We start from the raw sequence: 16216 nt of genomic DNA on the forward strand, positions 1-16216 counted from the left end.
AATTATCGATAAAGAGTTACTGGCCATCAAATCTGCTTTCAAGGCTTGGCGTCACTACCTTCTCGGGGCAAGACACACCATCACCGTAATTACGGACCACAGAAACTTACAGTATTTAAAAACGGCCAAAGCTCAATCTTCACGACAACTCCGATGGGCTCTATTCTTTGCGGAATTTGATTTTGTAATTACCTATCGCCCTGGCTGCAAGAATGGAAAAGCGGACGCCTTATCCCGGATTGGCATGGAAGAACCTAATTCGAGCTTAGAACCTGTGCCCATCATACCTGAGCAAAGAATCTTAGGCTTAACTTCATTGCAAACTATTGAGGATATCCAAACGCAAGTAAAACAACTTCTAGACTCTTCAACCTTACTGGAATGGAGTCAAAAGGGTCCTCATTACACCGTTAAGGATGACTTACCCTACTTCCAGGAGCGGTTGTTTCTGCCAAGTAAAGAATTGCAAGAACTTGTTATTGCCCAACATCATGAATCTTCAATGGAAGGACACCCTGGTATCGCTAAAACAGAGGAAAAAATCAAACGCCACTTCTGGTGGCCTTCTTGGAGAAAAGACAAAGTCTTTTGTACTGTCTTGTGGAATTTGCGCCCAAAACAAGGCTCAAAAGAAGAGGACAGCCGGCCTACTTTAACCCTTGGATATTCCACCGGCGCCATGGCACACCCTGTCAATGGACTTTATAACAGATCTGCCTCCTTGTGCTGGTTACAACACAATCCTTGTAATTGTGGACCTATTCTCCAAAATGGCCCACTTTATCCCTTTAAAGGGTTTGCCTTCAGCTTCCACCTTGGCCAAGGAATTCCTGGAGAATATAGTTCGCATACATGGTTTCCCTTCCATATTAGTCTCGGATCGTGGAAGTCAATTTATCTCACATTTTTGGAAGAAGTGTTGCCAACTAGCACAAATAGATGTGCGGTTATCCACCAGCCACCACCCCCAGACCGACGGACAAACCGAGAGAACCAATCAGACTCTCGAGCAATATCTTCGGTGCATGTTACACCAATCCGAGTTAAATTGGAAAGACATCCTTTGGATCGCAGAATATGCATACAACAATTCAGTGCATTCTGGAACTGGACAAACCCCCTTTTATACTTTGCATGGTCACCATCCTCGGACCTCTGACCTAGATCCACCTCTGACCCTGGAAATGCCCGCAGTAAATCATCTGCATTCCACAATAACCCGAGCCTTCAAAGAAGCTGCAACTCATTTACAGCAAGCCAAGAAAAAGTATAAAGAAAACGCTGATTTGCACTGAAGTAAAACTCCTCCTTACCAAGTAGGAGACCAGGTATGGCTAGCAACTAAACATTTACCCCTCAAGGGCCCGCAAACGTTCAATCCCAGATTCATAGGACCTTATCCCATCAAAGCTATAATCAACCCAGTGGCCTTTAAACTGGATCTACCGTCCAACATGCGTATTCATCCAGTTTTTCATGCATCACTTTTGAAGCCAGTGCAACCAGGAACCCGATTGTCCAAGCCTCCAGATCCAGTTCAAATTGAAGGGGAATTAGAATTCGAAGTTAAAGACATTTTAGACTCCAAGGTGGTAAAGTCGAAACTCTTCTATCTTGTTGACTGGAAGTGATATGGACCTCAGGAGAGATCGTGGGAGCCTAGTAACCATGTCCACGCACCTCGATTAGTACAAAGGTTTCACTGGAGATTTCCGAACAAGCCCAAACCCCCGGAGGGAAGAACCTTGGGAGGGGCCTTGAGGGGGGGGTACTGTCATGATGCCTACCTCCAAGAAGCCAGGTCCGACCCAGCAACCCCAGAGGCAGGCATCATTTCCCCCAGCGGAGTGCCAGCGGGCCCAAGCTGGGGCCCTTTGGGCGCAGACCTGGCGCCTTAGGCGCCAGGCTCATGTTGGACCTCTGTCCTGGCGCCTTAGGCGCCAGGCTCATAAAGCTAGACATGTGTTCAAGTGTTTTAATGTGCACTTACCTGATGCAGACCATGCTGCCACATCCAGGCCCTCTTGAGGCCTGAATGGAACTACTTTACCTGTGGGACTACTTTCCACCCGGGTGTGGTCGGGGAAGGATACATACCTGATCGGAGGAAGGATACACACTTGGGACTTCTTCCAAAGCTATTTAAACCACACCCGATCAGCAACTCACGCTTCGCGTTGTTCTGCTCCTCGCAGCTGGACGCTCACCGCGTCAGCTCCTGCATCTGGACTTCAGCCACGCCTGTCAGCATCCTGGGTCACCTGCAAAGGGAGACAAGAGACCTTACCAGCTAAATCTGCACCACAGAGACATCACCGACGATCCTGAAAGGGAAGACATTATTTTTAAAAGCATTTCGTTACGATCGCTGCAGCGCTGCATTTCATTCACCATTCCTGGGTTCCTCCATCTTCAGCAGCGATCATCCGGATACACAGCCACTTCCCAGAGCCTAGAGAAAAAGACAAGAATAAGAGGTGAGAGAAGGAAGGGAATAAGACTTACCTGTTGGGTCATTCCCATTTCATTTCGGGTCTTGCCGCTTCCAGGCATTTTCCGGGCCCCGGCCCCTATGGGGAAAAAAGACAAAGACATTGAATGAGCGTATGCAAAGACAGTTCCCGAGCGCTCATCCAGAACTAACCTGCCATTTACTGGAACTGGAACTGCACGTTTCACTTCGGGTCGTTGCCATATCTCCGGCATTCCGAACCCCGGCCCCTAAGGGGAAAAAAGACATAAGCATTAGCGCTTGCTGCAAAAAGACAATGAACATTATTATTAAGCTTGGACTTTTGAACTTGCAACAGAACTTTTACAGAGCCTTACCTGAATACTCAAGCTTACCTGAACTCCCATCAATCCTCAATCCAGTGAAGTAACTGGGTTTCAACGCGCCCCTGCATCAGAAGCAGGATTGAGAGCTCATCCTTCCTGACCCTAAGGTGAGACTTCACGGGGAATCGTGGAAGGGTATCGCGGAGGGTTGGAAGAGAGTGGGAGGCTTGAGCATAACTCAGTCAGTAGGTAATACTCCCTTTTCACGCACAGGGGAATATTCCTGCGAGCCGGAGAAGCCAGAGTAGAGGGCCCTTCCTGTCCCATCTTCAGAGTCCTGCGCTTCACCATTGAAGAAGCATCAGCACTCGAAGCCAGACCTGCGCCTCCGTGGGAATCAGGTGAGCGTTACATAACAATCATGACATATGCGGACAACATCATTCTCCTGGACAAGACACGATCAGGTCCACAAAACAGCCTCAGCCAACTAAGCCTTTATATGAATCTTAACGAACTCACCATCAATACAAAAAAGACAAAAATCATGCAACTGACCAGACCGACCAATAACAACCGGAAACAACTGAAAATCCATTTAAATGACAATCGGCTTGAAGAAGTAACAACATTCAAATACTTGGGCATCCACATAAACCAATCCAAATCCGAAAAAGAGTGGACTCTGAAACTGGAACAACGGACTCAATCTCTAGCAAGACAAGGTTGTATGATCCAGCGCAAATTCGGCAAATATTCTTTCAAACCAATAACCACATATTACAAGCAAAAGGTGATTCCGACAATAGTCTATGGAACAGAAGCCATAATACATGCAACGGACTATAGCTGGACAAAGCTAGAAGCCCTCTTTTGGCGTAAGATCTTACAGTTGCCACCTTCTTTTCCAATGCCTAGAATCAGACACGATGTAGCACTACAGTCCATCAGTTCAATTGTCTTATGGAAACAACTAGACCTATACCGCAAGCTCCTCACTGATGAGAAAACACCAGCAATTCAAATCTTGAAGTTCCACGACGGAGCAATGAACAACACAATTCTCGCTAAGTGGAAAAGCAATCTGGATCAATTCATGTAAACAGAAGAAATCTCACACGAAATGCTTACGATGCGACCTCAACACGCAAAAATAAAAATAATGGAAAATGACTGGATAAAGACCCTTGAAGAAAAAACAAAATACTCCCTCAACCTACAATGTGACAGACATTCGATCCATTAACGAATTACCAGCCTACCTGACCATCTTTCTGATGTATCTGAGTCAGGAAATGACATGGAGCAGGAACCAAGCTGACTCAGGTAAGTGTAAAAAGGAACAGGCTTTATTCTTCTTGGTTACATAGCATAGTCATGAAAGGTAGGAGAGTAAGTAATAAGCCTCTGCCCTGGTTCCCAGTCTATCTCCAAGTCCCAACCGACACTCTCTAGAATCCTCAGGCCGCCCACACTCTAAGCTCCACTTCAACATTCTATGAGGCCCCTGCATACACTCAGCCATTCACCACAATCATGCCAGGATACCACACATCCCCCTCCTTAACAAACTAAGAAACAGAATATCCTCACCATCATGTTAGGATCACAATTAAAACAAACAAAAACACCTTCTACCCCGGCCTGCCACACCGCGGTCTCTGTGCTGCCACCACTGAGCGCATACCTTGCTGCATGGACAATAAAAACTAAACTACCATCATAAACCCTCCTAACCTACCACCTTTTGCCAGAACTGCCACTCCTGGCCTCAAGTCTGCCACACTTGAGCACTAACCATGTCCCAAGCGAGACCAGCATACCTTCCAAATATAGTGTAACCAACACGTACACAATTGGCCTAAACAAAATCCTAACATGTCAACAACAACAATCTTACAGTATCCAAAGTCAACCACGCCTTATCCCTTCTCCCCTAAAGAAAACATAGAAAAGGATGAAAAATTTGAAGCAAAAGGACTAACTAGACAAAGACCACATGAACCACAAACGCAACCATAGAAAGAAAGAAAATGGTGCGTTGACCCAAACACGGTAAAAACCATGCAAGATAACAGTAACACAACCGTAAATATTGGAAAAAACGGTATACATATGGTGAAAATAAAAATGCTGGAATTCTTCTTAAAACACAACAAAAAAAATGTTTGTCATGCTAAATTCCACAGCTCCCAGTAAAATGTAATAAACATTTGATGTTAAAAATTTTAAACAATTAAAATTTGTCAGTGCATGGTTAAACTGGTCCTCCACCGACCACAACTACAACCCAAAAAGAATTAACCACAGTCAAAAAATCTAACACTGACCTACAAACTGTGTGCCACTCCAAAAACCTATTAGACACAAAAATCAACTGGCGTGCAAAACAACTGAATTTACCCTGCACCACCTGGCACTGCAGACAACATTCTAGGAGTCTAACTACTCCTAACAGACACCACCATGTGCGGTCACCTTAAACGCACATACCTACAAAATGGGCCTCCTGCCCAAAACTCCCATGCAAAATGCATATACATGACCCCCAAACTACAAAAAATGGGGCCCTTGCCCTGGTGTCTACTTATCTACCCTACTAAAGGGTTAACCTCAACTGGAGCACTACTATCACAAGTGTCCAACCTCCAAAAAAATTCTGAGGTTACTACAAAAGGTTTTCCAAAGGCAAAACACACCCGGCCGGCATGTGAAAGCCTCCCCAACAAAATACATCTAACTCCTAACACATGTATAACAACCACTCCCCTACAAACGTGTAGCCATTCACACGTACACAACAATCACGCTGACATGTTTCCTCATGTTCACACCCATATGTCACATGCTCACAATTACTACAACCTTGCACTCAATTGCAAACTCCAAACTTACATGTCCACACAACATGCAACTCTACTCACAATTGTGCATTTTAAAAACCTACATCTCCTAAAACAGGAATGTGTTGCACCACCAGCCATGGTGGTGATCAGCCACCATGCTGGGGGCGCAAATCTCCACAAAAATAAAAAATGATTTGTGATTCCCAACTCACAATGTGAACATTCTCCAAAATTCTACAAAATTTAACAACATCCCTGCAAATTGCATAATCTGCTAAATGAAATTCTGTGGACATATGGTCAAAACTTCGGTAGTCCATACTTCAACACCATTTAAAATGTAGACATCATTAGTAAAGAAAGCTTCTACCTGCTTTCAAAGTTCTGCGAATAATCAATAAAGAGTGCATCAATAAAAAACATTTTCCTTTGCTTTTTTTTTTTTTCAATACCCCAAAATAACCCATGGGCAAATCATATGCCCAATTGCAGTGCAAAATTATGCTTATATGCAATTACCAGTTATAGCGTCCAACAATGACCCACAGTACACATATAACACATGCTCACCAAATCTGCATATAAATCATGGAAACTAAATTCCAGTTGTAACTTCTAGAAGTCTGCACAAACATTTTCTCATAACATTTCTAGTAGTGCAGCACGCTGTATTTATGCCCTCCTGAAAGCAAAATGTTGGTAATCAAAAAGAACATTTCAAAACCACATTGCTAAATCACTGCTGCCATAATCACCTTTATCTCTTAAATGTAAATTAACTCCACAACATGCGTTGATGTCCTGCTCCACTCAACACCAGTTAGCCAGATTTAATTTAAACACATTCATTAAACTTTGACAGCACAAAACTGTGCTTTGCTTCAATAAAAGGAAACGGAACGCCATCTGTTCCTGATGATTGCGAACTTCTCTCTCCAAAGAGTGTCATTTAATCTTTATTGCCGCGGTAAAGGTCAAAATGATCAAAGTACCTTGCATTTCACACTTCTCCAGGCAGTCCGCTGCAGCTTCATGCAAGCGTTTATTTCCTTAAGACCTTCCGACGCATGTTTAATAATGCAGAGGCATCTCCCCACGCCTTGCCACTTCAAACGCTCATTTCTCCTGCGGGTATGTCATCACGCTTGTCTACGACACCAATCTGGCAATCACTTCCCTGTTGAACGTCATCACGCTCCACACACGTTGCGAGGACCATTCCTCGAATGCAGGCCTCCGGCAATCACTAACAGCTCCGGGGATCCAACTTAAAGGAACAACTGCGCAGGGCAATTTCCATGCGTTTCAGCCCAACGGCAACGGCTGGAACGCAGGGGGGGCATGATTGGGTGCACGCCACCCACGGCCCCCAAGGACCCTCCACACCTGCCCAAATCATGCATTTCATGCAGTACCTTAATGCTCGCTGTTCCTCCACAGGACTACAGGTCCCATAAGTCCTTGCACTACAGGAGCGCAACGGCGCTCGGATATCCAGCACCTCAAACACAGCTCACTTGTGGCTAATTCCTTCTGCCACACGGCCACCAAGCTTCATCAAGGCCTGACACTCCTCCTGCCCCAAGGATGGGCTACAGGCTTCATCCACAGCCTGTCTGATGCCACAGTCACTTATTACTTTGACACCAACTATGCTGCACAACGCCATCTCGACAGCACTTCTCCCAGTTGGTGCACGGACATCTAGCTTTCTCCTTTCTCCTTCTCCTTCGCTTCGCTCTCCCACTTTGCTCCGGGTTCTTTTAGCTTAATCCTCGTCGCCAAAATGATGTATCTGAGTCAGGAAATGACATGGAGCAGGAACCAGGCTGACTCAGGTAAGTGTAAAAAGGAACAGGCTTTATTCTTCTTGGTTACATAGCATAGTCATGAAAGGTAGGAGTGTAAGTAATAAGCCTCTGCCCTGGTTCCCAGTCTATCTCCAAGTCCCAACCGACATTCTCTAGAATCCTCAGGCCGCCCACACTCCAAGCTCCACTTCAACATTCTATGAGGCCCCTGCATACACTCAGCCATTCACCACAAGCATACCAGGATACCACACTTTCCTAATGCCAAAATCTGTGCAATATATCTGAAAGTCCGAACGAACACCATACCAACACGCTTCTATCTAGCGAAAACCAGACAAATCGCTCCAGCAGAACATTTTTGCCGCTTCTGTTCAGACACTCAAAAATCTGAAACACTGTTCCACCTACTAATGGAATGCAACGATCTCTCAGAACAAAGATGTAGATTCGGCAGCCACTATAAGATCAGAGAGCAATTAATGGAGACAGAAGAAAGATGGATGGAGATGCTCAACGGCAAATTGCAAAAACTGATCTTGACAATATGACAATTTTTACAAGAAATTCTAAGTCTTGGCAAACCTGTAATAAGTTAAAAACAAACATTGGAAACCTGGAGACAAATGAAAAGTTTAAAAATTAAACTATACCATTTAAAAAATAAAAAAAAAAGTAAAATAGATTGCGGCAAGCGCCAACGTATACATGCATAGGAATGAGAGAATTATGGATGTTTCCACTAAACGTATTAAAGCAGGTTGGACATTAGCAAAAAGGCCTCAGTTCAGTGTGTCACAGTTAAAAAAGCAGGCATTGAATTACAGAAGCAGAGCTCATAAGGTGAGGTTGGATGAACCCCAAGAAGCCAAGATCTTATCAAACTGGAGTAAACTGACTTTGGATACAAAATCGTATGAAAGAACAAACCTCCAGTCCAGAAGGAGTGAACATAACATGGAAGACGTCAGAGGTCTATTGGAATAAAATATTAAATACACAAAAAGACTTGATTTTAGGGTCTCTAGTCATATGGAAGCATGAAGTTGGATGAACGAGATGATCACACCTACGCATGGGGCAGACTGTGCTTCTCACTCAGTAATTTTCTCAGAGCTAAGAACACTCTCAAGGACGAAGTTCAAAGGCCTAATTGACAGCAGACCACTGAGGTGATGATGGATTGATATGCTAATTGGTGGGAAGCTAAAGTTAAGGCAACCTCACCAGCATCTGGACAGCCAGCCTGCAGGCTGCTAACGTAGGTGGAAAAGCACTGAAGATGGATAGAGTGGCAACCTATTATAGAGGACCTGCGTATTCAGGGGTCCATTAGTGTGTAAACCAATGGACGTCATGTATTTAGTGACATTCGTAGTGGTCATTTTTAGAGGAGGGCTTAGTTGCCCATCTGATGTTAAGTAACCAATCACATAGTTACACTTTTTTTTAGACTAGTATGAATCATATACTTAGATATTCACTTAGAGCCATTCACTCTCTCTGTTAGGTTTTTGTAGTTTGCCACGTAGGATGATATCGGTAACACGTAGGTTAGATTTGTCAACTTCCTGAGTCGGCTCTATTATTTGGTGTATGAGTAAGATCTGCATCCCCATCCATCTCAAGGGGGCTGGACTATCTAGTTCACTTGGGAGCGTGATGACGTTCAACAGGGAAGCTCCCCATAGATAGTGGCTGGCATAAAACCAAACAAGTGTCTTGCAAGACCAGGTATGATGGGTCCCTTACTTTCAGATAGAATCTCCTCCCACGTCTACACGAAGCGGATCGATCGGAAGGTTGAAGAGGCAATAAAAAGGCGGACGATCCCGAGAGTCGGAAGATGAAAAGATGATATCGGTGAGTAAAAACCTGAGCCGGCTGGCAAAAGCATGGGGGATGAGTGAAGAAAAAAGAGAGTAATGGAGGCAGGCGGGATAAAATATAACGTGAGAGTACATGTATAATATTTGTGGGGAATGAGATATTGACTCGAGTGTGGCCGAGCAATGAGATAAATCGTGAGAGATGCCACAATAAGAGAAAACGCTCTGGCCTGTGTTTTTTATGACGTAACAGAAGAAGTTTGAACCCATAATTCCATAGCGGAATATTAGGGGACAATCCCGGTTAAAGACGGGATCGAAGGGGTAACTTAAACACCAGTCAGAGTATTTTTAGAGGGCTAACGAGTATTAAGAAGAGAATTATAGGAAGTCTATGTAACCGGTTGAGTTTGTCTGTTTGTTTTATGTGGATTTTGTGTATGGTGATGTCATCAGCTGAAAAAATTATTTGAATATTTAGAATTGAATCTGATGTTTGTTTTTAGAAAGATTAAAGTAATAATTGTGATTAGTGGGATTGGAGCTTGCGATGATTGCTTCTCGCTCATATTATGTTATTTTTCAGAAACGTATTTTTAAAATCTGTGATTGAAAAATAAAATGAAGTGACATACTAAACTAAGGGTAAATGAGTTAAAGAATGGAGGATATTACTCCACTTGTGCATCTCTGTAAGCAATTACCGAAACATGCACCTATGCTTTAACAGTATAGTGCGGAATGGGTTAAGGGAACCGCCAATAAAGGTTTTATGCCGTGGCCACGGGGAGGCTCGCTATCGAAGGCAGTCCTGCAGCATATGATGACATATCTGCATGCAGCATACACAGGAAAGAAGTTAGGAAAGCGATTAGCTAGCTCAGAACTTTGGAAGATGTACCAACAGGAGAAGGAGGAAGAACCTCCTATAGATTGGATACTTAATATATGCAGAGGGGGGGTGAGGAGCCTTGTGCTCCACCCGCCCCAGCTGAAACAGGAAACGAGAGTCAGAAAGACGATGGGTTATATCCATTGAGGGAGATTAAAGCAACAACAGGATATAGTAACCCGGCATATGAGTCACCTGTGCAAAGCAGTGACGAAAGCCCAGAGAAAAATGCTGAGAAATATGTAATCTCTAAGGTCCCAAGGGACAAAGAGAGATGCAATAAGGAAAGGAGTGATCGAGCGAGTACATCTCTAGATATAGGAAGAGAGATAAAATGATGGAAAGGAGAAAGAGACAAAACTGATGAGGTAGCGCTTTTTCAGAATTAATGGATGGGTGGTCAGATTTTATTAAAACTCGATGGTAAGAACATTGAGGATGTAAGACAATGGGAAGATCAAAACAAACAAGACAAAGAAGATAAGGAAAGAGAGGAACGATTGAAAGACGAAGGAGCAAAAAGAAAGGATAGGCAGAGAAGAGAGCAATGGTATCAAGAAGAACAGTTGAGAAAACAAGAGAGAGCAGAAGAGCAAAGAAAACGTGATAATAGACAGAGAGCGTTCGATGAGCAGGAAAGAATAGAACAAAAAAGAATAGAAGAAGAGGAACAGAACATAAGGGATACAAGAATACAAAGGCGAAAAGATGAGGAGATACGCAGGGCAAGTGAGAGAAGGGATATGAAGAAAAAGAGGAAGACAGAGTAAAAGAAGAAACGAGGAAACAAAGAGAATTTGATGATGATATAGAACGTAAAAGAAGGCAGAGAGCACGCAACCTCGATTGCCTGGAAAAGAAGATAAGAGACCCTGAGCCAGAAGTAGCTTGGGATGATATAGAGGAATTCTCCCAGAGTATCAGTCATTACCAGGACCGTCTAGAGTAAATCTAGAAGATGAGTTTGACTCGAGGAGCATTGGAGAAGCGATTGATAAAGTATATCATGAAATGAAAGCCCATAAAGAGTTAAAGGGGAAGGGAAAAAATGATTGACTCAAGAGTTCTCAGTTGTATGACACAGAGGGAGCCTCATGTAGTACGAGGCCAAAGGAGCTGTCTCTAGATAGACTGACTCTGAGCAGAAATGATAATGAAAGTAGTTGCACAAGTTGGGCACAGGAAATGTCGGACGAAGATAGAGACACCTTCCATGGGTAAGGAAGAAGGGACGTATGTGGCCCTCTGGGATGTTTTTCAATGTAGAAGGAAGTCAGATGGTCAGATTTAAACACACCTGTAACCAGGGCCCCAGAGCCACTGACACAGTCAGATCGACTTAAGTGGCAATTCCTTAGTGAAAGAGGAGAATCACCACCTTATGTCAGAAGATTAAGATCACTGCCTGGTAGGAGGCGATGTGGTAATATCGTTCCTGCATTGGACAGACAAATTATGAGAGATGAGAATGAGTTTGGGGCTTCGCAGTTTCCCTTGTTGGAAAAAGGAGGGGCCAGACCACAATATTTATATCGTGGCCTCAGATGGATAAGGATAACTTAAGGTGTAAGCTCCCGAGCTTAACTTCGGGCACTGGGAAATGGATACATGAATTAGAGAAAATGATGGGAGGTAACACGTTAGCCATAGGGAACATTAAAGGTCTCCTCATCGCCATACTTTGTGAGAGAGCTGATGACGTGTGGACAAGGGCAGGATACCCTGGTGTGACTATAGTTTACACTGCTCACGATGGAGCACCATTCAATAACTGCAGGGCAGCGGTCTGGAAGGCACTTAGAGTACTATATCCAGACACGTCCGATATGGGAGTTATAATGACGAAAAAGATGAAGGACTGAGATGATCCATTGCTTTACATTCAAAATGTTCAGGAATCTTGGGCTTTGGAAACAGTTTGAGTCTTGGGCAAAATCTATACCAGTATTTTATCATATATTATGCCAGGGGCTACCAGAACCTGTACAGAAGAAGCTTAAGAAATGAGTGGGTATTGAAGCCAAACCATGGTCAGAGATTCAGCTGACCATTGCACACTATTGCAGGCTCTAGCAGGAGAAGAATCGCAAACGAGATGATGTCCGGAAAGGTGAAAAGGCAAAGTTAGTGCAGAAAAAGCTGTCTAAATATGCCATTGAAGGGGTGATGTTGACACGTGTAGGTGGACCTATTCCACAGCAGAATGCAAGCATGCCACAGGTGAATAACCAGAGGCAGTTTGACCAGAGTAATAACGGGTTTACTCCACGTGGAAGGGGTGGATTTCGAGGAAAAGGTTTTCAGAATAATCAAGGAAATTGGCAAAATAATCGTGGAGGTTTTCAGAATAATCAAGGTGGGTTTCAATACATGCAGAATAACGGTCAGAACATACAGTATGGGCAGGTTAGGTGGCCACCCCAATGTTGGACATGCGGGATGACAGGGCATTTTCCTCGCATGTGTAGGAGTCAAGGGTGTGTGCAAAACGACCAATTTTCAAGAGGGGGGATTTTAAACCCGCCTGCATATTCGCAGCAGTATAATGATGGGTTTGCTCAGAATCAAACGATGCAACAGCAGCAAGCGCCGAGAGTACAGCAAGGTTTGCAGACACAGCAGGTAGCAGTGGCTCCACCACAAGTGCAGTCGCAGCATTCACTCATGCAGATTCAACATAGTACAAGTACAGGGCAGTTACGACATCTAGCATAGGGAGTATCACAGTTAGTGGAGGGAATCCGTTTTCAGGTAACGGAATGAGTCTGTGGCCACAATAGGACAGCTCACTGGGTGAGGTGTTCAGTCCTATCCGTGATGCTGAATCCTCATGAGGACCCAAGGGTAGATGTTAGGCAGAAACCTGTGCAGTTTCCTCTGGGACCACTGCAAAAAGTTTAAGTCTACAGGAGTTAGCAGTAAACTCAATTGGTAGCAGTCTGCACCACCCAGATTTACCTGGTAGCTGTGGCTGAGCAGTCAGACTTCTCTCAAGACGAGTTAGGCCGTATTTGGAGTATACAAGATAGGGCAATTTACACAGTAGAACAAGCTGACACTGATCAGAGCTTGGGTGTAAAGATATATAATTATTTATTTAAAAACACATCTATGAAAAACACACTGACACTAATATGGCAAACAACTTCAATCACAGTTACTATAAGTATATATCAATCCCCTACAATATTTCGACAAGTCTAGGTTCAACGGCACCACTTATTTGCAGACAGAGGTGAATGCTTTAACCTAGATGGCACTCTAGTATTCGTTAGAAAGGGAGAGAAAAAGGCAGGGTATGAAACCAACTCAGTACCAACACTTTTATGAAACAAATGCAAGGCAAGCAAGGCAGGGTCTACCATAAATCACAAAGTTCAGAGGCCAGGCCCACTCGGAGAGAGGCCAGGCGGTATGTCCCAAAAGTACCACAGTGGAAATGCACTTCAAGTCTTTGTAGCAAAATGTCACAGAAAGGTTGGACCAGTTTAGAACAAACGTTTAAGAAGGTCTGGAGGTGACCCAATGGAAAGGTAAGGATTTAAGACACCTCACGCTAACCGTTTCAAGGGAAGCCAGGCGGACACAGTACCTTGAGAGTGAAGAGACAGCTCCGGCGGGGGCAGTTGTTCCTGGTGGTGGATGCAAGTCGGGGCTTTGCCAGAAGATGAGATGATCTCGTCGTCGAGGAAAGTTGAAGATCGTTGCACCACCAGGGAATAGACCAGCCGCGGAGTGCTCAGTCACAAGGCACCACCTTTTGGTCGCGGTACAGTGGTTAGTGGCTATCCGGTTGCTGGGGTGCTCAGCACGGGCAATTCGACCACTAGACATCCTGGAAGCAAAGAAAAAGCAAGGGACTGGTTGTTCCCACCAGTCAGGGGAAGAAGACTCTACAGCAGGGAGATCTCCTCTGTCGTTGGGAAGTGGTGAGTCGGTTCAGCAGGGCTCCACCGGAGGTGTCATCGTTGCAGATCAGCTCAGCTTTACCCTCGTCGGATTCTTAGGTCCTGTGGCGACTTCTGAAGTTCCAGTCCCAAAAGCCCTGCTTTTATGCAGAAAACCCCCATTCATTCAGCCTAGCTGTCAATCAAACATGCTAAGTGGTGAGCGGGGCGGCTCACCACTCGGGCCAATCACACCAGAGTGCGACTTGAGTTGGCAAGGCAACTCAGTCCAGGGTGCCTAAACCCCCTCCCACAACCCCTGTGGTACCCAGACAGAATGGCACCACTCTGGAGGGCTTCTGTGCAGAAGCCCGCCAAAAGTGGAACAAAGGGCTCAACCTTTGGTTCGGAGTTACAGAGGCAAACACATACGCCATTTTAAAAACTGAGTTCTGGCAGAAAATACCAACTGGTGGATTTATTTAAGACAAATAAACCGGCGGTATGTTAGAGACTAATGGGAAAAAGTATTAGCCTCGAACAATGGGAAGAATCCCATAGGAATATATTTGCGGTCGAATAGAAAAAGTAGTATCCACTGCCACCAGCCAAAACTCGATGAGGGGAGACGGGACAGTGCCCCCTCGAACAACAGACCCAGGGGTAATCGAATTACCCCTACCAGTACGTCCACAATAGGATGGTTTGTACTAGTTCTGTTAGTAAATTTAGGTCTAGTAAAGCCAATGGTGACTTTACATGCCCTGGGAGACAGTAGTCAATCCCAGGGTATGGAGTCTATGGTGGGGATCCTCTAGGACACCCCAGTGTTACGGCACGGAGGGTGCGGTGTAACACACATAGCAAAACACATGAGGCCCTATGGAGTAAAAGACCCCGGGACTCATTATGACCCAGGCGGTAAGTTACCGCCTGGGTCGTGCCCTTACCACCATGGTGTAAACTACATTTACACCATGGTGGATGGCGGATTTACCGCCCCATTCCAAGGTGAGTGGGGCGGTAAATCCCTATTTCCCATTTTACCCTTCCCCATTCCCATTTTTGCCCCATAGGGCATAATGGGAGGGGGGAAGGCGCTAATTACGCCACCGTAAATTACGGTGGCGTAATTAGCACCATGGTCTCTTAGCGCCATGGATTTTAACGCCTGCAAAAAGCAGGCGTTAAACTCACCATGGCGCAAAGGGACCTTGGCATCAGGCGTTAAGGGTTGGCGCCGTTTACGGCGCCGTTAACCCCTTAACACCTGATTCGTAATGAGGCCCCCATAGCCCATAGAACTCATTGACATTCAAAGAAATCAACCACAATCATGTCCAAGAGTGGGAGGAAAAGAGTCTCACTCTTGGCAGGATGAAAAAAACAAACTCCAGAAATCCAGCAAAGCTGCTGGGGGACTCACTAGGTTAGGAAATTCAGCCTAAACAGAGAATTCTCCCTAACAGTAGACGTCCCTATAGGGTGCAAAAAACACAAACAATAGTTTTTAGTAGACATGGGTGCAACGCGGTCATGTATACGTGAGGGAACGTTTTTAATTTCTGGCACCGCCATGAATACTCAGCGCTTTTCAGGAGCTACAAGTCGAGTTCCTTTCACCCAAGAGTTACCAGTTTCTATAGGAGAATATGACATGAAGGTGCCTTTGCTATACTCTAGGCAGACACCTGTCAATATATTGGGTCGAGATTTGATGACAAAGTTCAATATGACCATCTCATTTACCGATGAAGACATAGTGTGCTCAACTCCATTATGGAGTGCTTGTTCTATTGGCATATCTGCCAGGCCTAGCAGGCAAGGCAATGAGAATACCTGATGAATTTCTGTTTAGACTAAAGAAGGGCAAGTATTTCCCTTGGAATTACAAGCAGCGATAGTGCGAGGTGAAATGGCTTTGCTTGATGGGAACGATGACAAAGGCAGACAATGGTGTGCAGTGATTGCTATTGGAGAAGGTTACAGATTAACTGACGCCACCAATGAGGATATGTTTGGCGATCACCTATCTGATGACCAAGTAGTATTTGAGATGAGTATTACTTATTGGGTGAGAGCAATCAAACGAGAGGTACCTCAAAAAATGATGTTGGCACAGCAAAGTCCTGAGTATTTTGAGGAAGATATGGCAAAAGTACCAGCTTCATTA

General features: G+C 44.7%; 1 protein-coding gene and 1 long non-coding RNA gene across 9 annotated transcripts in view; one reads left to right on the forward strand and one right to left on the reverse strand.

The window, feature by feature from the left end:
* LOC138510139 (uncharacterized) overlaps window positions 1–6767 on the reverse strand; it is a 570058-nt gene extending 563291 nt beyond the window's left edge. The window contains exon 1 of the long non-coding RNA XR_011280325.1: window positions 6617–6767. This is a non-coding gene — a long non-coding RNA (uncharacterized lncRNA). The remainder of the gene's footprint in view (window positions 1–6616) is intronic.
* A 72-nt stretch (window positions 6768–6839) lies between these two features.
* Window positions 6840–16216, forward strand: part of CTXN3 (cortexin 3) — a 236544-nt gene continuing 227167 nt past the window's right edge. For 2 of the 8 annotated variants that reach the window (XM_069625611.1, XM_069625613.1), the window contains exon 1: window positions 6857–9298. The gene's annotated coding sequence lies outside the window, so the exon portion shown is untranslated. Of the gene's footprint in view, window positions 9299–16216 lie in introns of all 8 variants that reach the window. The other 6 variants (XM_069625615.1, XR_011280323.1, XM_069625618.1 and 3 more) reach the window with 6 other exon arrangements.

This window comes from Ambystoma mexicanum, chromosome 6p (genome assembly GCF_040938575.1).
Source record: "Ambystoma mexicanum isolate Mex_15411 chromosome 6p, UKY_AmexF1_1, whole genome shotgun sequence".
NCBI classification, from domain to species: Eukaryota; Metazoa; Chordata; class Amphibia; order Caudata; family Ambystomatidae; genus Ambystoma; species Ambystoma mexicanum.